The sequence below is a fragment of the Anas platyrhynchos genome, chromosome 22 (genome assembly GCF_047663525.1).
Source record: "Anas platyrhynchos isolate ZD024472 breed Pekin duck chromosome 22, IASCAAS_PekinDuck_T2T, whole genome shotgun sequence".
NCBI classification, from domain to species: Eukaryota; Metazoa; Chordata; class Aves; order Anseriformes; family Anatidae; genus Anas; species Anas platyrhynchos.
Window position 1 is genome coordinate 5,097,142 of NC_092608.1, and position 27,357 is coordinate 5,124,498.

Consider the following 27,357-nt stretch of genomic DNA (forward strand, 5'->3'; position numbering starts at 1 on the left):
GGAAGTGACTTTCTGTGTACTTTTCCACCTGTTTGTATGTTTGCATGTTTGTGTTTGTGTGTGCATCTCTTCTTGGCAGAAGTTGCCCTACTGGCACTGCGTGGAGCCCTCACAGAACATAGCTCTGTGGCTTTCAGCACTTGTGGGCTCACACGTAGACTTCCAGTGTCTTACACATGAGTCCTTTGTGGCTTGTGCTTCCTCTTGGGCACAGATTGTTGTGGACCAGAGTGTAGCAATCTTCTTCCAGCATGTAGCAGTTTTTGCAAAGTGCATGCATCAGGCTGGAGGATGTGTGCTCCACGACACTACATCGCTTTGAATCTGCTTAATTCAATTGAGATGAGTCGGATATGCATCTTCAGCTGAATTATTCCTCTTCAATAAATATGTTGCTGCGGTAATCAATTGGCACAAAATTAGCAAACAATAACTATCTTATTAAATCTAAATGAAATGCAAATGTAATTCGGATTAGCTTAGATCTCGGTGATGAGTTCCTCCGAGTCCCCTCAGCCACTGCTCCCCTTGTACAAGAGCTGCTGCTGGGGCTGGCACTAGGTGCAGTAATTGGCATGCTGCCTTCGAGGGCAGCGTTGAACCAATGTTTCATGCATGCCTTGTGCTTGCGCAGCAAGTCACTATGGGCAGAGCTGGATCAATTCAGTCAGCAGCTGTAGGCCACAAGGCACAGTGCTTTTATTAACCTTCTAATCCTGATGTTTCCCTATAGGGGCACTTCAGACAGCGCAGAGATCAAGGCCAGCCCTTTCTTTTCCCTCCTTGCGACCAGCCCTGAAGCTTCTGTCTTTGCCCTAACCCTTGGCTACTGTCGGGCTGTGTCCCTGTCCCCATCCCAGTGCTTTGCTACCTCTCAGTGCCAGGCTGGTGCTCAGCTGCAGCACATCCTAGGCTGAAGCCGCAGCTGCTGCACGCCTGGTGGCTGCTTGCCCTGCCTCTCTGCTCTCCTTTCCTGCAGCTGCTCCCTGCCTGCTGCTCCATCCTGGACTTTCTGAACACGGCTGCTCACTGGGCACAGGGGCAGATGGCTGCGGTTCCTGGCTGGGGGCTGGTGTGTTGCTGGAAGCCGTGAGGAGTGGATGAGAGCGAAGCAGAAACGCCAGGCACTTAGTCAAACAGGCTCGGCTGGTGATGGGATGATGTTATTGTCCTGATGGAATCTGAATTCAGGTGTTTACCAACTGAGTACTGTGGGGTGGGAATTAGAGATGGATGACACAAATCAGAGGGAGTGTCTAGGTGGCAGTTGTCCTGAATTGCCGTGTACCGTTGGTATGCAGTTCTCACAATGAAGCTTCAGCTGAGAAGTGGTTGTGTTCAGTGCTGAATGAGCTGGCCCTTCCTTGGTGTCATCCAGGGCAGTGGAGCAGCACTCGAGGCACTTGAGTTTGTTTCTGGCCCAGCCAGTGATCTGCTCTGCTACCTCCAGCAAGTCATTTAATCTCTCCGTGCTTTCATTTTCCTGTTTGTAAAACGGCTATAATGATATACACTTTCTGCATAAAAAGCCTCAATATCTTTTGCTGAATAGAGCTGTGCAAGACTAGATGTTTTCTTTAATATCCTCTAGTTTGATGTTTTGCTAAAATAAAAGACACTGCAGATGAGATGATTAGACACAAATTTGATAAATGTTGACAGATTGTTATTAGCAACAAAGTGACTGGAAAGCATCCCCTGCAAATGTAGACCATCGTGGGCAAATTCTTACCTATAAATGGATTCCTCTCCCGCCCCCCCAAATCTGCCGCGAGCACAGGTCACCTTTTGACCCTTCTTATGCTGAGAGAATTGATGACTGACAAAGAATTTAATTAGTTAGGAGAGAAGCTGAAGGCAGGAATGGTATGCTGGTAGGTAATTGTGTTTCGGATACACAGAGTAGCAGAAAGACTTTGATGAGTGGGATTCCTGTTGTCTTACACGTGTCTACAAAAGAAGGCTTCTGGAAAACTAAATCGTCTCTGAACTTGTCTCAGAGCAGGGAGGTACATTCATAAACTGACAAAAATCCTTAAACATCTTCGAGAGGAGAAGAAGTGACGAGGAAAATGTAAACTTCTGCCTTCAATTTTCAGACCAGGGTCTCTAGGCCATATCCAGACTGCTTTTAATTAATTGATGGTTCATCTTCTAGCAGGTGCAAGGTGGGGTAGTCCCAAAGTACATCTCAGATATTCGTTGGTTCCTCATGCTGTTTTAGGCCAGATTCCCAACCCGAAGGGGCTGAATATGAGTTTATGACTGGCTTCAATAGAGCAGGGACAAGCTCTTTGTACGCTGAGGTTTTGATTACTGTGCAGCGATGGAAAGGGTCACATACAGGGACAGTTTCCATTGTGACGGCTCAGAAAGAAATCTGTGTGTGCTTCCTACACAGAGCACACAGAGTGAGCATCCACCAGATACTTTGGGCTTGGGCTGTGGTGGATATAAACTGGCAATATGCCATTGATCTTTTACACATGCAGACTTGCTTGCTGTGGATCTGGTCTAGGGTGATAAATGAGGAAAAAAACCATGCTTTTGTGTTCTATAAGACATTCAATATTTATAGGAAGTGTAGCAACTGCCTGGATTGAACTGTGGCTTTTGGGAGGGTCTAAACAGAACCCTAGGAGTGATTTTACACCCTGCCATAGTGGTCCAGGTTCATTAATGAGCAGTGTCATCTAGTGCATGCCAAGTATCTTGTTTACATTTTTTTTTTAAAAGAAATGTTAATCTCAACACTTTAATGCACTTTCAGGTCATATGGAAGATGAAACTGGGAGGAAGCCACAGAGATCTCTGATGGGAAACCAACTGGGTTATGCATTTCAAAATAGGAAACTACTGCCCATGTCAAATACAAGGGGCCAAATGCAGGGTCAGCCCCAAAATATTAGAACAGTCCAGGGCTGCAAAAAGGGTATAAAGCATGTATTTAGTCCTGCAGCTGTCTGCCAACAACTCTGTATGAGATCCCTGAGGTCTTCTTTAATGCGTGTTGGTTGCTATCTGGAGGTCTGCATCCCTTCTTCTGGCCGTACCTGAAGTGGGTGTATTTTTCCTTGTATGTGAACAGAAAGAGAGGGAGAGATGACCTTCCTTCCCTGTCATTTAGACGATATCACTCTGGAATTTATCCCCGCAGGGGAGCAGCCCCTGGCCCATTTTGTTAGTGCTTTTTACCTGCTGTCCTCATTTCTGCCAGGGTGAGATGGGTGCAACACAATCTTATTCCCAGTGGTGACAGTTCACAACTGCTTTGTGCTGTTACAGGTTGGGGTGCAAGAACAAGGTGAGGAATAGATACGGTCAGTACCTTGTATGAGTGTGCCCTGCATCCTGAAAGTGCCCTGTGCTGCAGGCCCTTGCCCTGCTCTTCTTCAGGGGTGACTTGTGTTAAGTAAGGGAGCTGCTGTTTGGGAATCATCTCTATTACAGAGCCATGAGGTAGATGTTCCTGAAATAGCAGCAGATCAATTGATTCATAACTAATTAATGCAATCTCCTCCCCTTGGGCAACACAGAATCTATAGCTTGTGAATTAGATAACAGAGCTCGGCTGTGTTTGGTTGAGAAAACATTGCCACTTGTGTTCCTCAAGGCCTTTCATGGTCTCGTGTGAGCACCATCTCTTCTGCTGCAGAGCCCTTGCCTTCTGTTGAGAGCCCTGGCAATTATCTTCTGCGTGAATTGGATCATCTCCTTCTGTAGCTGCTGGAGAAATCTGCTTTTAGCTGTTTAAACGGATGAGTCATCTGCACGTCCTCCACAATGCCGCGGCTGTGTCCCCTTCCCACCATTTGTCTAGCAGCATCACTCAGAGTTGTTGTCTGCACCAGCGAGCAGAGTGAGAAAGCGAGAGGTGCTCCTGGTCAACACCAGGGTTGCTGATCTCAGAGCCAGATCCTTTGCAGTGCTGCAGCAAGAGCTTTGCAAAACTCTTTAAGAGGAATAAAGTTTGGCTCATCCACTTGTGGAGACAGAATTAGGGATGGGGTTGAATTCTGCATAGGTTTCTGTATCCCTCTTGGTGCAGCAACAAGGACTCCGCAGCTCTGTACCTGAGAATGACTTTTCCAAGGCTATACCTCTTCTGACTGCGGAGTGAGGATAAACAAGGCTTCTTTCAATTCCTGATCATAAACAACCTTCTCGTGACAGAGGTCCTTGTCTGAGAACTGACGAACTGCAAAGCCCAGGAACCTGCAGCGTGACCAGCTGGGGGGTGCGGTTTTTGGGCATGCCAGTGGTGTTCTCCCTGCTGTCAGCGCCAGTTAGACTAACTGCAAACAAAGGCCTTCAAAAACTTTGCCTGAGTTCCTACAGCTTCTAATCTTCTGCAATATCCTGCGGATGCTCTGCTTCAAGCTCTTTGGGCATGCCCTAGGGATTGAGCAGGGGGCGTGCATTGGACAGAAAGGAACCACACTCCTAATATTTCTAAGGCTTGTGGGAATATTTTTATTTTTATTTATTATTTGCAGTCACTACAAGCACTAATTAACAACTTCCCAAGGGAAAGTACTAGCTGTGCATCCTGCTGGGCTTGAAAGCTACTGCATTCATTTTGTGTTTAAGATGATGTTTTAATTAAACTGCCCCCTAATTATCTTAACTAGCTTTTAAATAATAACTTTCCACTGAACCGTTTGCATCAGCTGCTAATTGGCTCCCTTCTGTTTACATAGATTTCTTCGGCTCAGACAAACGTGCCCGTGGAGTGGCAGGTAGGTATGGGAAGGGGCCATGCTTCCCTTCCTGCACCGTGCTTCTGCTGTGTTTGCCTTTAGGAAAATGGATCACATTCCAGGGTGAAATGGAGATGGCTGCGCTGGCGAGCGCTTCCCCATTTATTCATGGGCTGTGCACGAGGAGGATTTTATATGCTCATGTTTCCTCAAGTTGCTTCGTCTTCAGGGCACTTGATCATTCACCCAACGGCAAATTATTCCATTTCTGTGTTCACCCAGTTTGGGCTAATTCACAGTGCATAATTAAAGGACCTTGACCCTGGCTGGAAGCAGGGTCAGTCCTTGGCACAGACGGTGGCATTAATAATGTATGCAGTGGCTGCTGCAAGCTGTAGAGGTCACCACACAAGCTCAATAGTTCATGGGCTTGCTGTGCCTTGTGCAGGGTAGGACTGGAAGGAGGAGCAGCACATCCTCAGCTCAGGCAGCCCTCAGCATGCTGATGTGCTGCCTTCCCTGGGGCAGCACTCCTTGTGCTGGGGGAAGGCTGGTGCTGGCAGCCTCACTGCCATTTCAGCCTTTCCCTGCATTATGGCACAGGCATTTGGGTGAGGGGGTGTGCTGGCATTTAGGGCAGCTGCATGTTTTTGACTACTGTATGCAGGTTTAGGTGCACATTTGTGGGTCCACATGAGTGTGGACCTTTCTGTGCAACACAAGCAAGACTTGCGTGCTTCTCTGCAACCTGCTTTGAGCTGCAGATACGCAGCCATACTGGTGGGCATGTCCATGACTTGTTAGCACATGTGTCTCAGATTTGATTCAGAGCTCTGTAGCCATGTGTTATTTAAATGTTTTCTGCTGGATTCCATTCCCAGGACTCTGATCTACATATTATATCTCATGCAGTTTGTCAGCTTGCTTTTTCCTTCTTGTTTTCCTGTGTTTGTTTAAAGCCTCTGCCGCAAAACCAACAAAACACGGTGCAAGGAAAGGTGTCCCAGGGGTAGCAGGTGAATGTGTGCGATCCTTCATTGCTTGTGTCACCAACGCAAAATAATCCTACGTTTCCGTCAGCTCCCATTTAGAGATGTGTGCTAATTAGCCTTTTATTACAATGTGCATTTGAAAACAATTAGAATTACAGTGCCAGCATGTGGCTAATTCAACCTCGGGATGTTGATACAGTTAAGTCAGCAACTGGCGACTCGGTCTGATTGTCAGAGAGCATTTATGTATGGGGGTGTGTGTGTGAATAGCCTTTGACCAGGTGCCGCTGCAGCCACCTGCCAGCAGAGAGGCACACACACACTCTTCAGGGCACCTTAGCACCTTACAGGGTCTGATTTTGGGGGTGTAAATGTCCCTTGAACATTTCTGTTGGACCAGGAGAAGAAAGCATGCATCGTGGGTGACATGCCAGGAGCGGATGGGCTGGATACGGGCTGGCTGTACCCCACCATCAATCAACATTTTCGTTTTGTGAGGGCAGTGGAGCTGCTGTGTCAGTATTTGCACCCAAGCATTCCAGCGCTGAGCTGCAGTAATTCAGAGGTAGAGGTAGAGCAGTGTAGGACCCTGTCACAAGTGTCTTTTGAATACAAACTCTAAAAGTGCTTTCAGAAGGGACAGTTCTGGGATTATGGACACATCTCTTTCTGTGGTTTTCTGTAGTTCTGAGAATGAAACCTAACTGACACTGCCAATTTCTCTGCCCCAAGACTCTCAGCAAACCTTGGGCCAGTGATCACAGCCATTATGTGGAAGAGCAAGGCTTTCCCTTCATTGCTATTCCCCTGATCAGCTGGCTCTGCTCCAAAAATCTCCATTGCCAGAGGGTGCCAAGCAGAATGCATTCGCGGAGATAAGTGATTCTTCCCCCTTGAGGAATTTGCATTCTGCAGTCCTTATCTGCTCTTATTAACTTCCATGTCACAAGGAAAACTAAAGGCCTTCATCTACATTTCCAAACAGCAGAACTTTGCCTGCATTCGAGGGGAAGCCTAAAGCCTCCTTTTGCCATCATCACCATTTGCTTCAAACAGACTGTCAGGAAATCAGCTGTGGTTTTAGTCTAACAGAGAGAACTTGCTGTTTGTCTGTAAAGCCTTTTCCCTTTGTAAATCCAGCACCGTTTCACATCACAGTTGTTACAGGTTTAACCTCTGCAGCTGCACTTTCTTGCTTTATATCCTGTATGTATTTTTTCTAACCAATGTCTGTGAAATTCTGGAGCTCTGCAAAAGGAGGAACAAGGAGAAAAAGGCCAAGTGGTTGGCAGAGGATGGTTAGGAGCTATGTGCATGGACTCCCCAGCCTCCTCCTTTGAATGCTTTAACAGGTGCCTTCTTCAGCATCCTTCGTCTACCTTCCAGTCTCCACTTGGATCAATGCAGTGATACCATGGGCTTTAGTCACCTTGCATGGCACCTTCCAGTCAATGGCTGTAATTGTCAGTTAGAATTTGCTGCTGGAATGAAATAAATACTTTGCTCGGAGGAGCTGTGGGTGCTGGAAGTGTTCAAGGCCAGGTTGGGTAGGGCTTTGGGCAACCTGGACTAGTGGGAGGATTGGAACCAGGTGCTCTTTAAGGTCCCTTCCAACCCAAACCCTTCTGTGATTCCGTGATTTAGGATGAGCTGTGCTCGTTTTCTGTTAATTGGTTTGAGCTATTGACACCACAATGCAGAAACAATGGGACTTTGTGCCTGTGCAGTCAGATTAACGAGTGTGCTGGAGCTGTAACACAAACGAACTTTGCTGTGAGACGAATCTTCTGAGAGCTCACGTGAGTGCCAGGTGTTGTGTGAGTGCTCTGCTATCCCAAAATGATGGAGGTACAAAAGGCTCGCTGGATTTTGCTGTAATGAAAAAGCAGGTCTTTGGGGATAGTTTGATCCCTTTACAGCTTTAATGTTAGAAGAATTTACTCACTTTGGCCTGTTACACTCACCGTAAAACTCAGCTTCATTGTTAAAATGTTGTCGCTGAAAAAATAAATAAAAAAAGGAGAAATGGAAAGATTGGATTTTCTTGGTTACATCATTTTCTTTTAAAACAAACAAACCATTTTGCAGCTGACAGGATTTATGTGAGTACTTAATCTGGAGCTAATCATAATCTCTAGAAATGCAGCTTCCTGTAGCTGCCTTGCTACAATATCCAAAGTTTATAGAATTGGTGCAGCCAATCTGGGACCCTCAGAGAACCATATCAGCCCCGTTCCTTCAGCTGAGAGAAGCAGCTTGCTTCTTTTTATGAGCTTCTCCCACCCCTTCATCTTCCCTTGATTACTGTTTTCTTGAAATTAGCTCCTTAAAATTCTTACAGCCAATCTCCAAGACCTCCCAGCTGACACATCTATCTTACGCTGCCTCTCTCCTCCTTCGCAAGGACTCGCATGGAGCCGGGGAAGTGCTTCACGTTTTGTTTGCTAATAAAGACCATGGAGGGATGTTAAACCAATAGCACCTACCATACAAGAAGATGTCTTGGAAAAGTACGTACTGCCACATCCTTTTTGATTCATAACCCAGCCTGGCAATGGCTTTAAGCTTGATGTTTCTAAGAAACACAAGAAATAGAGGTGGAAACTGAAGGCACTGAGGTTTAATGGTGAATGCAGCAGCTGCCAGCATTGCCACCAGCTCGGCTCTGTGGCTTCAAACCACGCAATGTCTCTGTGTGTGTTTATTTCCCTGGGTGCGAAAACACAGCATCATCCTGCCTTTTCCTTTCCTCTCTTATGTTAATGCCCCCTCCAAGGTATTTCTGGTATTTTATTCAATTCTCTTTAGTAAATCTGTAGCATGCAGACCTGCTTTAAAACTTGGACTGCTGTGGAGATGATTGGGTAATGTCCTGCAGTTTGTTTATCTTTTATTTAGGACTCCAGGGGGAAACATCTGGAAACCATTCCCTCTACCATGCTCTTGTCTCTTCATTTAGTCTATTAATGAAATATTTCTTTCTTTATTTCATTATTTCATTATTTTTTTTGTTGCTTCTCATATCTAGACGAACTGAAAAAAATATTTAATTTACTGTTTCCTACATACGTGCCATCCATAAGCATATTCTCTCATCTATAAGCTGTTTCGTGGGGAATTCCTCCTTCTGAAAGCACTGGGCTTCTTTGTTGAGTTGCCATTTCTACAAAATTTTGTATTTACTGAATTAGCCAAAGGAGATTATTTATTCAACCGGAAGGAAAAAAATCACAAGCAGCTGGGAAGCTTTATTTGTACTTGTATTTTTCTTCTTAAATCTGCGGTTTGTTAAAACCCACTGTATATGAGATTTAACAATCAGTTTTTTCCCCTCGTGCATGCCTATTTATGAGAGGAAAAATAGACACTGATTGCATGGTGTAGCTGATTTGTTAAACAAATGTTCTGCAAGCCTCAGCCGTACTGGAGCTTTGTGTATTGGCCCCATATACTGTTTCTCTGCTCATAACAAATACCGGAGTGGTCTATATTCACACTTGGCAGAAATTGGCATAGCAAGAGCTGCTGATTTATGCCACCGCAAGAAATATTTACCCTACTAGTAATGATGGATTTCATCAAAACTCCCGATGCCACTAGCAGGGCAGATTGTAATGAGAACAGGATGGGCTGGGATCAATAGCATTTTGATTTCCTTAGGTCTGCAGTCCTGTAGCAAGTACTTTTTTTTTTAATTATTATTCTTTCAGAACCGTGGCCAGCAGTCAGAGCGGTTCCCTGCACAGCAGTGAGCTCTCTGAGGTATTAAGTCGTGTCTCTTGGTTACTGACGATGGCATTCAAGTCTCAGGTGTGACTGTATGAATTCACTGCAGGCCTGAAAAATGGAGAAATGACTCCCCGAAGATATTTTCCTAATCCAAAAATGCAGCGGAGTCCGAAGCAACAAAAGAAAACAGATTCTGCCTTGTTCTAGCGAAGTTTTGCCATCCCCGTGTCTCTGGGGATCTGGAATCCTCGTTATCACTGAGGAGCTGGTGGCAGTCCCAGGCACAGAGAGACTGAGCGCACCGGCCCGGGCTCATTTATTGCTACAGATGAGACAAACGCGGAGAGAGCAGGCAGGGGGGAGCTGGCAGGGAAGATGCAATGCTGCCAACCCCAACTGCTGCAGCTTGAAGACACATCTTTAGAAGATGCTCCCATGACACAATTAGGGAGGTAATTAAATAATCCTGTGAAACACAGCTTGGCAGCTAAATGTATTGTAGGCAAGGAGCTGAAGTGCTATGCTTCTGTCCGTGGCAGGGGGGAGGCATGAAAATAATCTGTTGTCATTTTTACCATTGCAACAGTTTGTAAAGTGTAGTTTTTTACTCCCTAAAAGTCCAGACAGAAGTAAACTTAGTGGGTTGCTGAAAGTGCTGTTCATCCAGAGGACTTTGGGCAAGGTAACAGGTTTGTCTGAACTGAAATCTTGGATTGATATTAAATCGCAGTCAGCTGAGTATTTGAATCTTTAATTTAGCTGTTCTAGATAACAATAGCAGATGGGATGCGATGGGAGAGCAATTACAGAAAAAGGCAATGGGATGGACGTAAGCACAGGTGAGCCATACACACGGCACGACACCTGGAAAGTGCTCGGCACATCTGAAATTGCTGCGGATCCTCTGGGTGCTTGGTGGAAGCTGGCTCAGATCCTCACACTGCAGGCACATGCCGGTTGCAGGTGGAGGTAACAGGGTTAACCAGTTGCTTGTGCTCATTTTTATGGGACAAGCAAATGCAGAATTCCACCATGAACGCATCCAACTGGAATAACTTCAAGGCACAGGCAGGACTGTTCAAATTTTCTGGGTTGCTCTTTTGTCAGGGGACATGAATGTTCTGAATTGCGCAGCAATTATGAATGTAATATCTTGACAATGTAAAATATCATTAATGACTGATCTAAGGGAACTTGCAAATGACCATGTAGTTACACAGTGTTGGCAGCATAAATAGCAATTAATGTTGTAACTGTAGCTGTTTGTACTCAGATTATATCAGGGAATCCCACAGAGTGGGAAGGAGTGTCAAATGTTCTAACACAGGAGAAAATAATAATGATAGTGATAATATGAAACTGATAATTAAGGATCTTCCCTCTGATACATCTGTGAAAGAAATAGGGATGCTCAGGAGTGCAGAAACCTGAAAAGCAGTTTGTGTGTATCTGTGGCTCTGTCCATCCATCTGTCCCTAACAATCCCTTTGACTTGCCAGATTTGTTATGGCAGTTAACTCATGAAATTTTGCTTTAGCTTAAACTGCAGAGGTCTGTATTCTTGGGAAAAGGCCTGGGATTCTGGATTTTGCTCTCAGTGATTTTTGCAGTAATTATCTGAAGTATGCAGGACATGGATGTGGTTTAACGGGAAGCTGAAAAGTGCTCCGGTGCAAAGATAAATCTGGACTCCCTCCAGAGCCCTCACTGAAGGCCGGTGAGTGTCTGTCACAGCCACAAGCCATGACGCTCCGGGAGCACCAAAATGATGCCCAGCTCACCAACAGCAGCAAAGGGTTCATATCTCTGTCTGATGCACTGCTCAGGAAGATGTTCATCACTCATGAGAAGGAGAGAAAGCAGCCAGTTAGCCAGGGTTTGCTTCACAAGGAAGCTTGGGAAGAAGAGTTTGTATTTCACTGCACACAGAAATTGCTGATGCTGTTTTTTTCCCCTTCTCTTGGCTATAAATGAGATCTGGAGAGAGGGATGGAGAGACGGAAAGAACAAGGAAAAAAGACTTGATAAAATGCCATCCTGATCTTGGTCAATAAACTTATTTCCAATTAGGAGCTCCAGCAGCAGCAGGTGCACAATGTATGTTCTGCTGCAGGGTACTCATCCTGGTGGTAGGAAGCCAGATTTTAATAATATTTGCATCAGCAAGAATGTGAAGTAATCCCAGTGAAATTATGGCATTTATCCTGGATTTGTACCGGTATCAAAGAAAGCAAAATCTGTCTGATTTACGTCAAGAGCCTTCTTTGCTTTAATAACTGACACAGCCCTGCACTGCAGCTTCCCTCGTTCAGGCTTAAGGATTCCCCGCTTTTCTTTAGTACAGGGCTTGGGGATCTCCTTTCTCTGCTCAGTGGTAAATGTTCTGACCTTCCTTTCAGAGATGGTGGCCACTTCTTCCCTGGTTGTAATTCCTGATTTGATGTTCGGCCCTGGTATATGCAGGGGTAACTCCATCATGTGTGTTGGAGGCAACATCTTTTGTGCTGGGCCTGGGATACCCACTGCCTGGTGGGGATACAGCACTAATAGAGCATTTGTATTCGATGTGAGGGAAGCTGTAAAAGGAATGAACAAGCTAAAGTGTGGAGAAAGGGTTGCAGCTGGATGGAAGAGGCAGGCAGACAAGAGGAGAGATGAAACAGTAAATTTGTGACAGTGGCCACAAAAAGTGGCAGTGGTGGGGCATTAGGTGATGCAGGTGGGCATGGAGTTCTTCCAAATCAGCTCATCAGAGAACCTGTCCCACGGCTCCCACCCTCCCTTCTCTGTACCAGTGACTGCTGCATTCAAAATTCATCTGCCTAGCCAATCAGTCCCAGGTGAATACTGACAGCAAAAGGCCCGTTACAGGGTGAAGTCCAAAGACCTAGATGGATAGATGTGAATAGCAAATGCGGATGAGAGCTGGCAGAAAGCTTTAAATGCGGTGACGAGGACATGAGCACGGGAGAGCAGCAGAGGAAACACTGAGCTCTCCAAATGTGTCAGTCTCACAAAGAGGTGACAGCTGTCAGGGAAGATGACATCCTGATGGATTGTCACCTTCATCGAAAGAGAAATAAGCCCTGCTTATTATGGAATATTTTGGTTTAAAGGTGCACTGATGTTGTTTTTTTATTGTTTTCCAGAATCAGAGAGAGTTGGTCTAAATTCTGATCTCTGTTAGGTGCCATTAGCAGTTTCTATTGAAATCCAAAAGCCTTATGCATCTCATCAGAAGCATGGTTTGGTATCACTGGAGCTGGGCTTCTCACATGTGAATGGAAGACCAGGGGATGCCCAGATAACCCGGGAAAGGCTCTGGCATGGCCTCAAGTGAGTGTGTCCTGGCAGTTTGGAGGATCCATGATATATTCCTCTCCTCCATTCTCCTCAGTGAACCACGATGCTGGTTAAACCACAGTGCTAAACACTAACTCAAAAGACATATCTACACCTCGGCTTTACTAAACCATTTCGTTCTGCACCAAGATTTTAAAAAAAAATAAAAAAATCTCCCTGCCAAGCATGCCTGTTCCTCTGTGTGCCAGGAAGTGAGGCACTGCCTGTCCCAGCACCTTCCGGAGCAGGTTGTTGGGACACCAGTGCTTTGTTGCTGCTGTTCTCTATTTTTCCTTGCCAAGGAAAGACAGATGATGTACACCCCTGTGCACATTGCTTGGCACTGTGATGTTTCATCTGGGACTGTCCTCCCACTGGGAAGAGTGCAGTTTGAGCATAAGGGATGCTACAGAATAAACCTGTAGAGGGAGTGAGGGACTAGCAGAGCTGAAAAAAGAACGGGAGAAAATTAGAGACAGAAAAGCAAACAGGACTTAATCCTGTATTGTACCGAGTTTCCTTTAAGACCCATAAACTGCTCTTAGCTCTCAGTGACTGCAGCAGGGATGGGTTTTGCTGTGTATTTATATCACTGCTTTATTATTCTCACGGCGCAGTTGCAGACAGGATTAGGATGGAGGCAGGAAATGCTTAGTACCTTGCAGGAGCTGACCCCTGGTGAAAGAGAACAGTAAGGGCACATCTCAGAGGATCTGACAGGGCCAGAGACTGGGGACAGGCAGGAAACCTACCCGAGCATTTCACATTCCTGCTCCGTGGCCTCTTGGCATAGATCAGCAAAGGTCGCCTGCATCCTCCAAGAGCAGGAAGTCATTTTAAAGTAGGGGAAACAGAGGCAGGGTGGGAAGAAGGCTTCATTTTCCAAACGTGGCTCTCTCTTTTGGATGACTCCTTTTCCTCCTGAAACAAACACTAGGTTTGTGTGAGATCCTGGACGTTGCCAGAAGAGAGCCCGGACCCAGGGGACCAGGCTGCCTGAACTGGGAGCGTGGGGCCAGATCCCAAAGCAGCTGGAGGTGCGATCCCCACATCAAAGGCGGGGAGGAATGTGCTGCTAGGGTACCAGCAGAAATAGTTAATGGAAGAAAATATTCACCTAACCCTTAATTATTTAGAGCCAGAATTAATTTTGCAGTTCCTCTGGCAGGTTTCTCTGGTCATTAGGGCACTGGCAATGAGTCTTTCCCAGCAATCCAGCCATCGATCAATCTCTCTGAAGGCTAATGTGTCACTGAGAGGTTGGAGATATTTGTGTCTCAGGGCAGAAGCTGAGCCAGGCAGAATTTATCTGTGCTCTGAAACTTTACTTTTCTTTCTCTCCTCACCCTCCTCTCAGAGAGATGATAAAAATAAAGACATAAACTCAAGAAGAAAGAATAATGGCTTCGTCTTGCTGAGGGACTATATTTTGAGGTTTTGGTTAGCTTTCATCGTAAGTGCTGCTGACTGGAAGAAATTCTTTTGATCATGTAAACCCTGGCTGGATTAAATTGCCAAATCCCATTAGATTCCTTGGGATTTACAACAGATGTTGAATGCAAGATTTCTCTGTGGTCCAACAGGCCTGCAAGGCTGTTCAGGCCTCTGCTGTCCCCAGAGGCATAGGGCGGCATCAGAGGGATCATCTCTGATCCTTCATCTATTGTGCAAAAAGCTGGGAAGCTGTCGGGGTCACTACACCCAGGGCACAAGTTTCTAATGGAAGAGGTCCTGGACAGGGGTGCTCTGGCCTTACTCGGAGAGGGGAGGTCTCTGTGTGTGAACCCCAGCCCTGGAGGGACAGGGAAGCAATGTGTTTGAAAAAAGAACGAATCTGGGCAACACTACGCAAAATTTGTTTGCATTAGCTTTCAACTTCCTTGATTTTTTTCTCCTACGTGCACTTTTAATATCACCCAAAGATTTGGGAGTAGTGGGAATAGCTTGTGTGTTATTAATGCTTGTAACCAGCGGCCAGGCTAACTGAACCGTTACAAAGCCAGCTCCATTTCATGCCCTCTTTCCACTTTCTCTGGCTTGACTTTTCTGCTCTGTTTGTCTGAAATGAACAGAGATGAAGTGAAATGAATTACAGCCTCTCCCTGTTCCATGCTTGAGACCTAGAGGGAGAGTTAAGTGTCACTGTATCTGGCTCGCAATTTGTGACGGCTGCTGCACAGCCTTCCTCTAGCAAGTGAAGGAACCTTCCCCTAGCAGGTACAGGAACCTTCTCTCCCATCCAAAACTTCCTTTGCATGCAGCATCCCCCCTTTCTGCTCCTGCCACCCCCGTGCTCTGTACACTTTTCCTGTACAGGCTCAGGTCTGCCAGATGTTGAATGTTCCCTGAGAGCTCCAGCAGCACACAGCACAGGGAGTCCAGATGTGATAAGTGAACTAATCCTGATGTGCCTCCTCCCTCAGACCCAGAGGGAGCTTGCGAACTCGATGGGCTCCTTGCCCAGATCCCAGGGAATGAGATGCTACAGGGGGAAAATGACAGCGGCGTTCAATTTGATGAGGCTTTTTGTCCCTGGGACACAGGTGTAGTTTGCATTGCAATTGTAAGGTAGACACACAACCCCCACAACCCCCACTGGGATGAGGCATTGTAGCATTGCCTCCCTGTGCTGTGTGAAGAAGTTGGGATTTCTGCCTGGAGTCAGCCAGCAGCGGGAAGCCACCGCACACTGGGGCTGCATGAAGAACACCCACCAAGCATGTCTCCCTCTGCTCTTTGCTGGTTGAGAAATTGTTCCGGCTCTACGTTGTAATCCTTTCTGCACAGAAGCTTCCAACTGGTACAGCTCATTCTTCCTGCTTAGCTAAATGTGTTTTCAAACACTAGCCTGGAACTTAGCGGATGGTAATTACACTTTGACATTAATATTTAAACCACAAACACAGTTAGCACACTAATACCGTCCCCATAGGCTACTGCTCATTTAAGTTTTGTCCTTATGAGACTTAATTATTGTCAGGGATGAATCCTAAAAGGCAAGAAATATTACAGCTGGAAGACTAAACATTCCCTTGATTATTAGAGCTACAGGATTTGGGCACAGAGATGGAAAGAACCTTGGCTGTGGTGGTAACACTTACACTGCTAGTGGAATTTGGTGAGTTTTTAAATCCTAAAGGCTGATTTTCAATGGCTGTTGAGGTTTCTTTGTACATACGCTTTTACAGAGATCACATCATTTAGCTAGTTTAGCCAAAGAATAACTTTGCAAAACTTGTATGTCATTATCCCTGTTGTACAGATGGAGAAACTGCGTTTCTTTAAGGGCCTGGCCCAAGGCAGCACCAGGGCTCTGTGGTCTTTGCCTTCCTCTCTGGAGTAAGTAGCTGAGCTGGTGACAGTGGCAAGTGTCTGATGCTTCAGACCTGCTGCTTAACTATAAGCTACCTCTACAGTGTAACCTCTTTTATGGACCTTTTATAGGAAAAAACCCTGGGATCACATCTTTTCAATCAGTTTGTGCAGCTGCAGCTGGGTTCCCAGGATATGAAGAGCCAGCCTGCCATGTTAGATGCTTTTTGGCATTCTGCATCACCCTTCATTGTTTGCAATGCAATAGGGCTGTCTGTTACAGAAACACCAGTAAAAAAGTCCTATTTTCTGCTGGTCTAACTCCGCAGGCATCCCCAGACTGAGCTGGGAAGGCAGTTTGGCTCAACACCACAGAACTGATCCTCAGTTAACCTCAGTCTTAACCACATTTGTTCAGTCCCTCTCTGGACATCTCATGTCAAAGAGACAGTGGCTGTCCTCTGAGTGAGAGGTGAGGAGGGACCTGGAGCGGGGAGGAGGAGGAATAATCCCCCAGGGGTCCCTACCACATCTGTGGACCCGATGGACACTCACAGCGATCTGATACCACTGCAGGGTTTGAGCTGTCCTTGGGAGACAGGCTGCTATTGAAAGCTCGTGCTCTGAGACATCCTGGGGCATGCATGAGCTCCGCCAAGTTCGGATCAGAACCCCAGATAATGTCAGAGGGTTTTCTCGATCAGCGGTCAAGATTTGTTGTTCATAGTGGGCTTCAGATGAATGCTTGAATGAGGCCCCGATGAGGTGCAGGTGAGGTGCTGGTTTCTGCTGTGCTGCGTTAAAGCAGGAATCAGCCCGGTTACACGAGGTCACAGAGGTAACTCTCCTTCAGTTCTCCTCCAGCTGCACTTCTCTGAGCATCTCCTGATTTTTGCTTTGAATGCAAGCAAACGGAAATAGCCCTGCAGATAATTAGCTGAAATCTCCCATTCCACATGGCTGAGCAATAGGGGCTGGGAGGTGGCTTGCTTCCAGTACTTGTGAAGGGATATTATGAAGCCCCAGAGGTCTGCTCAGCACTGAGGCCAGGTTAACATTTGCCACCTTCCATTTGGAATCAGGCCTTGGATGATGTTGCACGGGCCCAAATTTGCTCCAAATTTTTGCAAGTCTTGGCAAGCCTCTGGCTCAGCCTGGGATGAACTTCGGCCCTGAGGCTGTACCCCAAAGTGAGCTTTCCTATTTTGAGATGTCATTTTTTTATGTTTTGCACGGTTCTTGTGAAAATCAGCCAGAAATTTGAATTTTCTTTTTCCTCCTGTCTCCTTCCCTCTCTCTCTCAGCTTCTGTGCTGTGCTGGCTCCTTGATAGTGGTATTATGTGCAGTGGGAACCCCAAACCTCATGGAAGGAGAGAAACCCTTTGACATGGATCTTTAGATTAATTACTAGTTTCTTTAATAGTCTCAAAGCCTTTAATGAAGGGCAGTGCAGACTGTGCCACCTGTGTCCAAGGAAAGGAAAGGCTGCTGCCATCTGCTCCCTCAGCCTAAAACTAATGAGTGCATTAACTTCCAAAGAGAGATTCATAAACTTCCACTGCCTGAGGATGCTACGAGCTGTTGATGTTTAAAGAGTAGCCTCCAAAGATTGCTTAGCCAACTGTGCTCCGTTTTATTTAGTAAAAAAAAACATCAGAAGGTTCCCATTACTCACAAACAGGTATGTGATTTTTCTGGGGGTGATAGCTGTGTTATAGCAGATTAAATCCATCATTTACACTGCTCAATAAGCAAGGCCAGCAAGCTCACTTTTACCACTCTGGCAGAAGATGCAAAAAATAACAAACACAGAGGATGTGAAGCCCGTGTCCCCCTGCACAAATGCGCGATGTGTTTGGATGTGGGAGCAGCGGCGTGGCTGTTTGCGTCCTGATGCAAATGATGACCCAAGGAGCAGTGAAACCAGGAGGGGGCTAAGGACTCACACAAGGAAGGAAGTCTCAGGAGCAGGAACAGAAGCCAGTGGTCCTAGCCTGCTCTTAATTTAACCACTGGGAAAGGTTTTTTTCAATAGTGCCAGAGCATTGCATTAATTTTCGAAGCCACTGGTCCTATCCTGCTCCCAATTTAACCACTGGGAAAGGCTTTTTTCCACAGTGCCAGAGCCTTGCATTAATTTTCTCTGTATCCTTCTAGTCAAATTAGATTTGTCCTCCCTTTGAGTGTGTAATTAGTCTCTATTTAACATGCAAGTGCAATGTTTTAAATGAGAAGCCTTGATTTGTGGGAAGAGGCATTGACGTTCAATCTGTGTTTAAATTCATGGGCAAACTGCCTGTGGCCTCAGATGCAAGCTGAAGGAGTCATTGAAGTCCCCATGGAGGCTGACACCGAGGGCCTGAATCACTGTGTGCTTACCCCCATAAATTGGTGCTGTAAATTTAGATTAATGCAGGGGTGACTCGGATACTTTGACTTTAACCCACGTTGTTTGGCTGGCGTAGAGGTGGGGTGCACACTGCTGTGCCTGCTCTGAACGTCCTAGCTTCTTGTGCCTTGCATCTCAGCTGCATGCGGCCCTGAACTGTTTAATGTGTATTTTTCAACACCATTTCCAAATTTTCCGAGTTGCTCTGTGCAGCTTTAGCCACGTGGCTGCCATTAAGGACAGCAGCAGTCACTGCGTTCTCGGGCGCAAATTTATCCCGGGGCACCGGGGATGCAGTTATTGGGAACCATCCTGCTTTTTGGCAGGTGCCAGTTAGGGAAAGGAGGCAAATTTCCCTGCTGCGTTGCCTGGTGAAACGTGAGGCTGTGCAAAGCTGCTGAACACCTGCTTCCTCGCAAAGGGAAGGGGCTGAAACTGCTCCCCAGTGCCCCATAGGCACTGCTGAAAAGAAGAGGGAGATGGGGTCAGACGGCTAACTGCTGATATGAGCGATGCACCAAGTGCTCAGCATTGGAGCTTTTGTGCACAGCAAGTTTAATGAAATTAAAAAAAAATGTGAGAAATCAAATTTTTGTTGTTCCCATTTTGGAGCTGACGTTCTCCTAGAGGCTGTGATGCTGAGCACTAATGCAAAGAACCGCACAGCAGAGGCCACTTGCTCTAAGCAATCTTTATTATGCGCAATACACAACTTTCAGAGCTTGGTCTGCTCACCCCTTATTTGTTAACCAACCGCACGTAAACAGATGTCTGGGTAGCACTCTGGTGATGTTTGAGAGGCTGCTGACCCAGCAGCGGCTGGTATAGGAGCTGGGGAAAGTGACACAGCCTATAAAAATGAAAATGATAAAATGCAGTTTTAAATCTCATTTTGGAAGAGACATAACACCATTTCTGAGGGGCAGAGGTTAGTTTTTTCCCTCATATGAAGGTGCCTGATGCTTTAAAGAAAATATTGAGCATTTTTTGTAAGATCCTCATCTTCCCTACTCAGTGGAGAGGTGCCCTGGGAATACTGATGATCAGCCCAGCCCAGCGAAGGGCCCCGTTCTGTCATAGCAACTGACTCTAGCTAAGCACTTGGATTTGTTGTGACTTAAAAACCTATTGACAACTGGGAGAGAGACTTGCCAAGAGATAATAAAGCATAAAAGTTGAAGAATGTTCATCAGCAATTACCTTGGCTGCTTTTAGTAACAGAAGAATGAATAATGTTGCATGCAAGCAAAGTTGCACAGAGATGATTTTGTCCTACAGCTTAATTATTTTTATTTTTTTTTTTGTGAGGCCTCTGTACATTTTTCTTTTCAAAGTCTATTTTCCTTTTCACTATTTGCAAGGAGAGATTGACCATGACACAGAAGGAGCATGTAGTGCTTTCAGAAGTAGCTTGACATGGCCATGTGCGCCTTTGATTTCAAGGGCGCACAGATAGAACTATTTGTTCAGTTCTTCTGCCCTCCTTTCCCTGCTTTTTTTTTTACCTCTTCTTGAAAATAATAGTAGTAAAATTGCACTGTAGCTAAGATGTTTTCAGCCAGGTTGTAGCACAGGAGTAAGTTTTCTGCGCCAAGGCATGAAAAAGAAAACCTCAGAGAAAAGAATATAGGGAGTTAAGATGGAAGTGCTGATACAACCTTAACTCTAGTGTCATCCACAGCAATGCTTTAATTTATTCAATCAATTTCAGGGCCCTTAGGCTGGGAAAGGATAACGCTCGGATATTAAATCTGTCCCTCTTGCCAATCTGTCACCGGTGTGTCAGAACACATTGATTCCTCTAGTCCTGCTTTTATTAACTGTCTCCTCGATGCGGCCTCTCGGTCTATCACACACTAACCTGCAATTGCTGGCTGAGTGCAAGACCCTGGAAAACCTCTGGGTTCTCTGCTGACCCCATTTTTCAGCACTGTCAGTGCGGGTGTGATGACCTGCTATTACTGCATGCCATTCATCCCCACATACCTGGCAGCTGGAGGACTAGACTGGAAGCCTAATTTGTCTTCTCTCCCTGAGACCAGTGATAGGTGCATCTGAAAGAGGTGCACCGTGCCTAACTAACCGTGTTGTAAATCCCGGGGAGTGAGGAAGAGTGGCCTGAGGGATGTTCCTTCCAAACCTCACTTGATGGTGGTGTATGGCCTGCAGAGCAGGAGCTGGCCACCCTTGTGTTTGGTCTGCAGCGCAGTTGGCTTCATCACACGTGCCATGGGCAGATGGATGGGTCCTGGGGCCAGCTCTGGCACCCAAGGGACTGGGAGAGGTTTAACAGCTGCTCACTGCACAAACAGTTCAAGGGCAGGCATTTCCCAGTTCGACTAGTGTCAAAGCTCCTAACCATGGCCCGGCTGTCCCTAAATAACCCTATGCTATAGCCCCAGTAGCACACTGAAGGACATAGTCACAAACATGACACTTCAGAGACAGTCGTGGTCTGTGCCTGCAAACTGGGCACTGGCAGTGGGGTTTTTGAGGAGCTGTGAGTTTTTACCATTACTGGAAACTCTGTTGTAAAGAGAGGTCCTTTTCCCCTCTGGAGTCTGAGTAATTGAGACACCTCTCTTTCTTGATTTATTTGCCTGTAAAAGTCCAGATGCTTTTGGCACTGTTTCTTTTCCCTGTAGCGTGAGCAAATATTTAGCAGCAACTCCTCACCTTAATTTCATTAATTATGTGCTGGGGCTGGAAACCTCTGAAATAATGTCTGGCTTTAAAAGAAATCTCACAAGTAAAATAAACACCAAGTGGCCCCACTTCTTTCAAAGGTCTTTTTCTCCTTTTGCTCTGATTCTGGTTTCAATTCCCCCTCTTTCACCTTCCAAGGACTTTCAAATTACTTTGTTCTCCTCTGAGATGGAGAAGACTGGGTAATTGCGTTCCATTACCATGTGCAATATGGTCTGATCTGAGTAAGTTTCTCACCCCCACAAGTAAACAATGAAAGAAAGTCCCTAATTCATCCAAGTGATTTCTCTTTTTGGTGCCTGCATGCATAATTATTCACTGTGTCTGCCTGTGAATATCAGGGTGGGAAGAAAAAAACAAAAGAAGCTATCTTGCTTTATTGTACACATCCTAGCAGGAATAATACACAGCGTGACGAAGGGAAGTGGAGAACAAGCAGGAAACTAAGGTCATCCTGAAATGAGCCTGTTCAAGCCGCAGAATGTCATTAGCTGAAGTTCTGGATAAGGACCCTCGAGTAGCTGAGAAATCAAGATTTATTTTCTAGAGAAGTCCCTGCTTCCTGCTGTTCTTGGGAAGATGAATCTCACTTTGGTGATCTGTGGTAGTCCTGGTATCTTCTGCTGCCCCTTACTTTTCGTCTGCTGCTGCAGCAGAATGGGAACCGAGATGAAATTAGCAAAATTAAAAAAAACTCCCAATTGTTTAATTAAAAATTAAATATTTATGGTGATGGAGTATGGTGCTTTCTGTCCAAATGCTCACTAGCTTGCTGATAACAACACCCTCTGCAATCACTTTGAAGCAGGGCTGCCTAGGAAAAATACCAATAGTGCCAATTATGTGAAGGCCAGCGTAGGGCAATCGCCACAGCTTGACAGAGCCTTGAGGGAAACCATCACAGGCTGCAGATTTCTCTTGGGAAGATCCCACATGCCTGAGCCTCATCATTTTGTAATTGGAAGGGGAGAACTCCAGGTGACTGGAAAGGCCACTTCTCTTTGCATAGATTTTGACCCTCACCTTTCCATCTTCTCAGCCCTGTCCCTGCAATCATTCAGCCAGTGCCTACATTGGTATGCTTTGGGAATAGTCCTGCAGTCCGGCTATCCTTAAACAGTGACCACATTAGCCTCAAAAAAAAAAAAGCTAAGCAGGGTAGCTTGTCAGATGGGAGCTCTCCATGGTGTCTCCTGGAAATAATGCATTTATTTTAATAGAACAAGGGCTGATCGATAGCTCGAGGCATGGAGGTGACTCAGTAGTGCTCTTCCATCCAGGCCAGCTTGAAATTAAAACCCAGCATGACATTTGGTTGTGACGAACACAAGCGCAGGATGGACACCCTCTCTATCAGGAACAGTTGTTGAAAAGTTGTAGTAGAGCTTTTCAGCAGTTGGAGAGACTTGTCCAGCTGCAGTGTATGTGACTGCACCTTGCCTTCACCGTGCTTTCCTGTGCTTTCCATTGCATTCCTGGCTTCTGCCATGGAGGGTCTGGCCCAGCTCCTCTCTTCTCAGTGGCAAAACCTTGTCTTGTTTCAGCAGAGCAGGGCCAGACTCACACAGTGCAGGCATCATTGCGTCCTGTACCCAACGAGAGGCACAGAGGTGGGCAGCTCTTCTGCTGCTTTATTCCCCAGGGCAAAGAAGGTCACTCAGTATTTACAGGCATCTTTTAGGTTATGCAGGCTATGCAGGGCTCTGCTGGGTTTTCAGCAGGGAATTTGGTGGTTATAAGGGTAAATCAATCTCTTGCACATAAAATATCATTGTAAACAGGGAGCACATTTCTCATCTAGTCACTCTTTCTTCTGGGACAAACATGCAGATCAGAAGTTTCAGGAAAATGAAATACGTCTTGCATTGATAGATCAATGTGCTCATTTATTGGGAAGAGCAGAGTGCAGACTGTGCAGGTGTAAAGGGCTGACAGCTGCTATCAGATGCTTTCCAAATCCTATTAAAAATGCTACACTGAAGGGTTTGTGGGGGAGGAGGCTCTGTGAGGATGAGGGAGTCAGAGAAAGGGAGGAATGTAGGTTTCATTGAGAAAGTTGTCTTATTATCTCTGCTGAGAGCAGCGTGATATGTATGAAGATGTGGCAGATTGGTGTGTTAGTGAATTTAAGTGGGAAAAGTCACTTTGGTAGGATGTGCTTAAGACAGGATTTCACACCCTATGAGCATGGAGAGCACATTTTTTGCAGAGTGCCTGTTAGTAGCTGGTTATGCAGAGGAAGGATGGTTCATCAGTCGGACAGTAACCCCAGAGCTGGCAGAACTCACTGTAGGGCTGCCGTGGGAAAATCATGTCCAGATCCCACAGAATAATTAGGCACCTCTGTCTCGTCTTTGCTCCTAAATATATTGGTTGGTCTGTACCTATTTTTTTATCAGCATCTCATTTTTTCCATGCCTTCCATGTATGAAATATGAGATATTAGCAGTGAGCCTTTGGGGACTAAATACATCAGTCGTTATTAACAGTACACAGACATCCTGGCCAAGGACGGACTGTCTGTAGTGGTAGGTAGGTAGGTAGGTAGTGGTAGAGGCAGACAGACACACAGACAGACAGACAGACAAGCACTTTGTGACTGTGGTTTGCATCTATAGCTTGTCTAGGTCTCGCTGTTGAAAAGTCACTTTCAGAATTTCTGCTCTTGACAGGAAATGAGCATGTGGTTTGGGGCCCAGCTGTGGGCATGCTGACATTTAAAGGTTTCAGCAGATCTAGGTATTTGAGTGCTTGTGCTTGGCTGGAAATTGCTTCCAAACCTGGTGGCTCTATCAAATTAAGGGGAGAATTGCAGCAATTGTTGCCATCAACTGATAGCAACACAGGTTTCTGAAGTTCATTGCATGGGGGAATGGTGCAACTCAAGTGGAAAAATCAAGGCTAGCATCTGTTTGTAGGCCTTGAAATGAGATAAAAGTACATGGGATGGAGGAGAAGGGTGTAGTTCCCGTAAATATCTTTGCAGGCACCTATTAGCATATATCCACAGTCTAGAACATGTTCCTAATTGTCCCTCGTCTGAGCAGTCGCAGCCTCAAATTGAATTGCCTAGTTGGGTCATCTCAGCATCTCCTAATCATGTGTGACATTAAACACTTATTCAATGAAACTCTTTTCTCCAGCACTAATTATTAAGCATGAAAAGTTGATATTGAGCGAGGCCATTGAGCCAAGACGATTCAATAACGAGCAGGGAGGAGAGATTATTTCAATAAAAGAAGTTCGCTTGAGCCAGATGGGGTTCCCAGGCTGCACCAGGGCACTATGACACATGAGATTGTCCTCCGGCGCGTGTTGACAACTCGAACTGTGCTATTAAAAAGCCATCAACGAAGCGGAGTGAGGAGTTGCGAGAAAGAAGACAATGAGGGGGAAATTGAGGGCATTTCAGACCAAATGTAGGTAAGTGGTGAATATAAAAGGCAGCGAGGCATGGCTGGGAGACTCCAAATTCCCCTGTGGTGCTCACTGAGAGAAAGAAAAGAAAGACTACGGGATTAATGGGAAGCCATAGCGTGACCTGCCCCCATAGCCAGGCTTGCTCACCCAGTGAATTTCTAGCTAAAAGACCTCTCTCTGCATCCCATCCCAGTTTAACAGAAAAGAAGGAAAAGCTTGGCATTCATGCTGGCAAAATCCCCCAGGATATCCATTCTCCCTTCCCACGTGCAGGCTGTTCCCTAAAGCTGCAGTTGGAAGACCGGTGCCATAGCTGCCCTGTGAGACCGACACACCAGTCCTGCTGTGCCTGCTGAGATGTTCCTGGGTATGGTCACACACAAAATGACCTCTCCATGAAATCCTAAAGCACATTCTGAAACCAAGCTCCTTCTGCTACTTTCTCCTCCTTTTCTCTCCTCTTTTGGATTTGCTCCCTTCCCTCTTGTTTCCTTCATCCCTGGCCCTATATGCTTTTCCTCTCCCCTGTTCTTTCCCTCCCCTGTCCCCGAGAGGTCAAGCAGGGAACCAGGACAGCTCACAGCCAGCAGCTCGGTGTCCTTACTTTGTTCTCCACACTTCACGGGACCTTCGCCTTGCCTTCCCTGTCCTGGGGTGCTGCTAACAGCCTCGGTAGGGAAGGAAATGCCATCCTATAACAAGTCGGTTGGTATATGACATCCAATTATCCAAACAGAATATAATGTAATTTCACCCATGGGCAGCGCTGAAAGGAATGAATTTCCTCGGAGTGTGATGTATGAAGCCGCCTCTGCTATCTCTGTTTGCTGAGCCTCTTGCTTCGTTCCTAGCTCCCTGGCAAATCTCTAAAGCTCAGAAGACGCTGGAGCACAGCACGTTTCACAGCTGAAGAACCAAGATAAACCAGAGACATAGCAGCTTGTTGTTTAAATCCCAGAGCAAACAGAAGGAAATTAATGGGTCTATCTATATCCCTCCCTTTCACTCTTCTGTTTGTATTTTCCTTTCTTGTTTTCTCTCCTCTTTCCTTTTTCCTTTGTTCTCTCCCTTCTTTGTTTCTTGTCACGATAAACATGATTCATGCCACAGTGGCATTCAGCCCTGGGGGCTTTGCTTTACATCAGGGGAACGGCTAGGACAAGACAGGACAGTCGAGGGGATTTAGCAACTTGTGTTTAACTGGCTGCTCCCAGGGAGGAGGTACTGGAGGGAGGGAGGATGGAGCTGTGCCGAGACGGGTTAGTTAAATCCTGAAGGGGAGGGCTGGCAGAGGGCTTCTTCCAATCTTACAGCTCGCAGATTTTGATAATACTTTTAAGTAACTTAATAGCTACGCGCCGGTGAGGAAATCTATAGCATTGCTGACTGGCTCTGGGCTGGGACAAAAGTTCAAAGGTCCGGAGGCAGCTATAGGAAGAGAAACACAGCTGGCAAAGTGCTCCAAGCACCCGAGCAGTTTGATTCTGTGATTCTAAGAAAAAGAAGAAAAGGGAGAGGGGCTGCTGGGCAGGGGTTGCGGGGTTTTTAGCTGATCCCTGGGCCCAGCTGGGTGCTGCTCCAGGGACTGCCGTGGGATTCCTCCAGCCAAAACTGGGCCCAGCTGTGACACAGCTTCGGCATTTCCTGAACTGCCTCGTCACAGAATGGACTTTGTGGGACAAAGAGTTGATTTTAGGCTTTCTGATGCTCTGTGCTCTAGGATAAGCTTTAGGACTTCTTTCTGGGCTGTCACCACTCTTGTGAGCTGGAGGTGGTGTCTGTCGTGCCAGTCCAAAGATGCAGCCACCCCGCCACAAGCAGAGGAGGTGTGGGATTGCCAGGGGGTAACGGAGTGAAGGTGTGTCGGATCCTGGGCTGTGCCTCTGGAAAAGGCCAAACACATACTTCAGAGGGAAACATAAAGCATGCACTGCACGGCGTTCATCATATAAAGACATGAAAGTGGAGCGCTGAGGACTGTTTGCAGGACACTCTCGGTGTGAAATGGCTTTGGCTAAAGCACTGTGGCTGTGTCTCCTCCCAGGCATTTCTTTGGTTGGCACTGGCTCTGTGCATGCCTCCAACTGGCTGCTAAAGGGGCGAGGCTGCCTCTGTGCCCTGCAGCAGGCTGGGGGGAACTTCTTCCCTCCCGAGGGCTTGGAGGGGGGCAGGAGCAGACCCTCCTCTCCGCAGCACTCCTCACAGGAGCGAAACAAGCACCCAGCGCTGCTCTGTGTGGTCAGAAAGTTTAAAAGCAGCAGTTGTCTTAATCTTCCTGGGCTGGACTGTGATGCGTCCTTTAATTGTAGGATCACACGCCATCTCCTGCATCACGCGACGCATCAAACGGCGCTCTGCAAACTCCAGCTGCACTCTGCGGAGCTGCTGCCTTCATGTTTATTTAAAAGGGCTGGCTGTGAAGCCTGTTAAAAGTACATCCGATGGAAAATGACAGCAAATGGTGCTGAGAGCAGCTGTGCAGATCTCGAAGGCCTGAATGTAAGGGAAACCCCTTCCCTATGGGAAAGGCAGAGGGAGGATTGAGGACAGCCGCTCCTGCCAGCTCTTTTTGTGTTTTCTCTCTCCCACCCTCCTCTGCCTTTCTCCTTGCTGTTCAACGTAAATACCAACCGGTTGCTTGAGGCATCCTTGGCCCTCTGAAGTGGTGGTGCCTGTTTGATCTGCCGTTTGAAAGGACGCTGTAGTGGTTTGGCATGTGTACGTCTTCCCCGCTTCCTTGCTGTGTCTTTGTCAGGGGTATAATTT

The 27,357-nt window shown here is 46.4% G+C and overlaps 1 protein-coding gene and 2 long non-coding RNA genes across 9 annotated transcripts in view; all 3 read left to right on the plus strand.

Moving 5' to 3' along the window:
* The window catches only part of DISP3 (dispatched RND transporter family member 3), a 136,343-nt gene that overhangs the window by 53,144 nt on the left and 55,842 nt on the right, over positions 1–27,357 (plus strand). The gene's annotated exons all lie outside the window — the stretch shown is intronic.
* Positions 9–5,567, plus strand: LOC139999277 (uncharacterized). The gene is made up of 2 exons (XR_011804647.1): positions 9–1,191; positions 2,771–5,567. It is a non-coding gene; the product is annotated as an uncharacterized lncRNA (long non-coding RNA).
* LOC110353040 (uncharacterized) lies at positions 7,972–10,832 on the plus strand. The gene is made up of 3 exons (XR_002402968.4): positions 7,972–8,202; positions 9,403–10,103; positions 10,181–10,832. It is a non-coding gene; the product is annotated as an uncharacterized lncRNA (long non-coding RNA).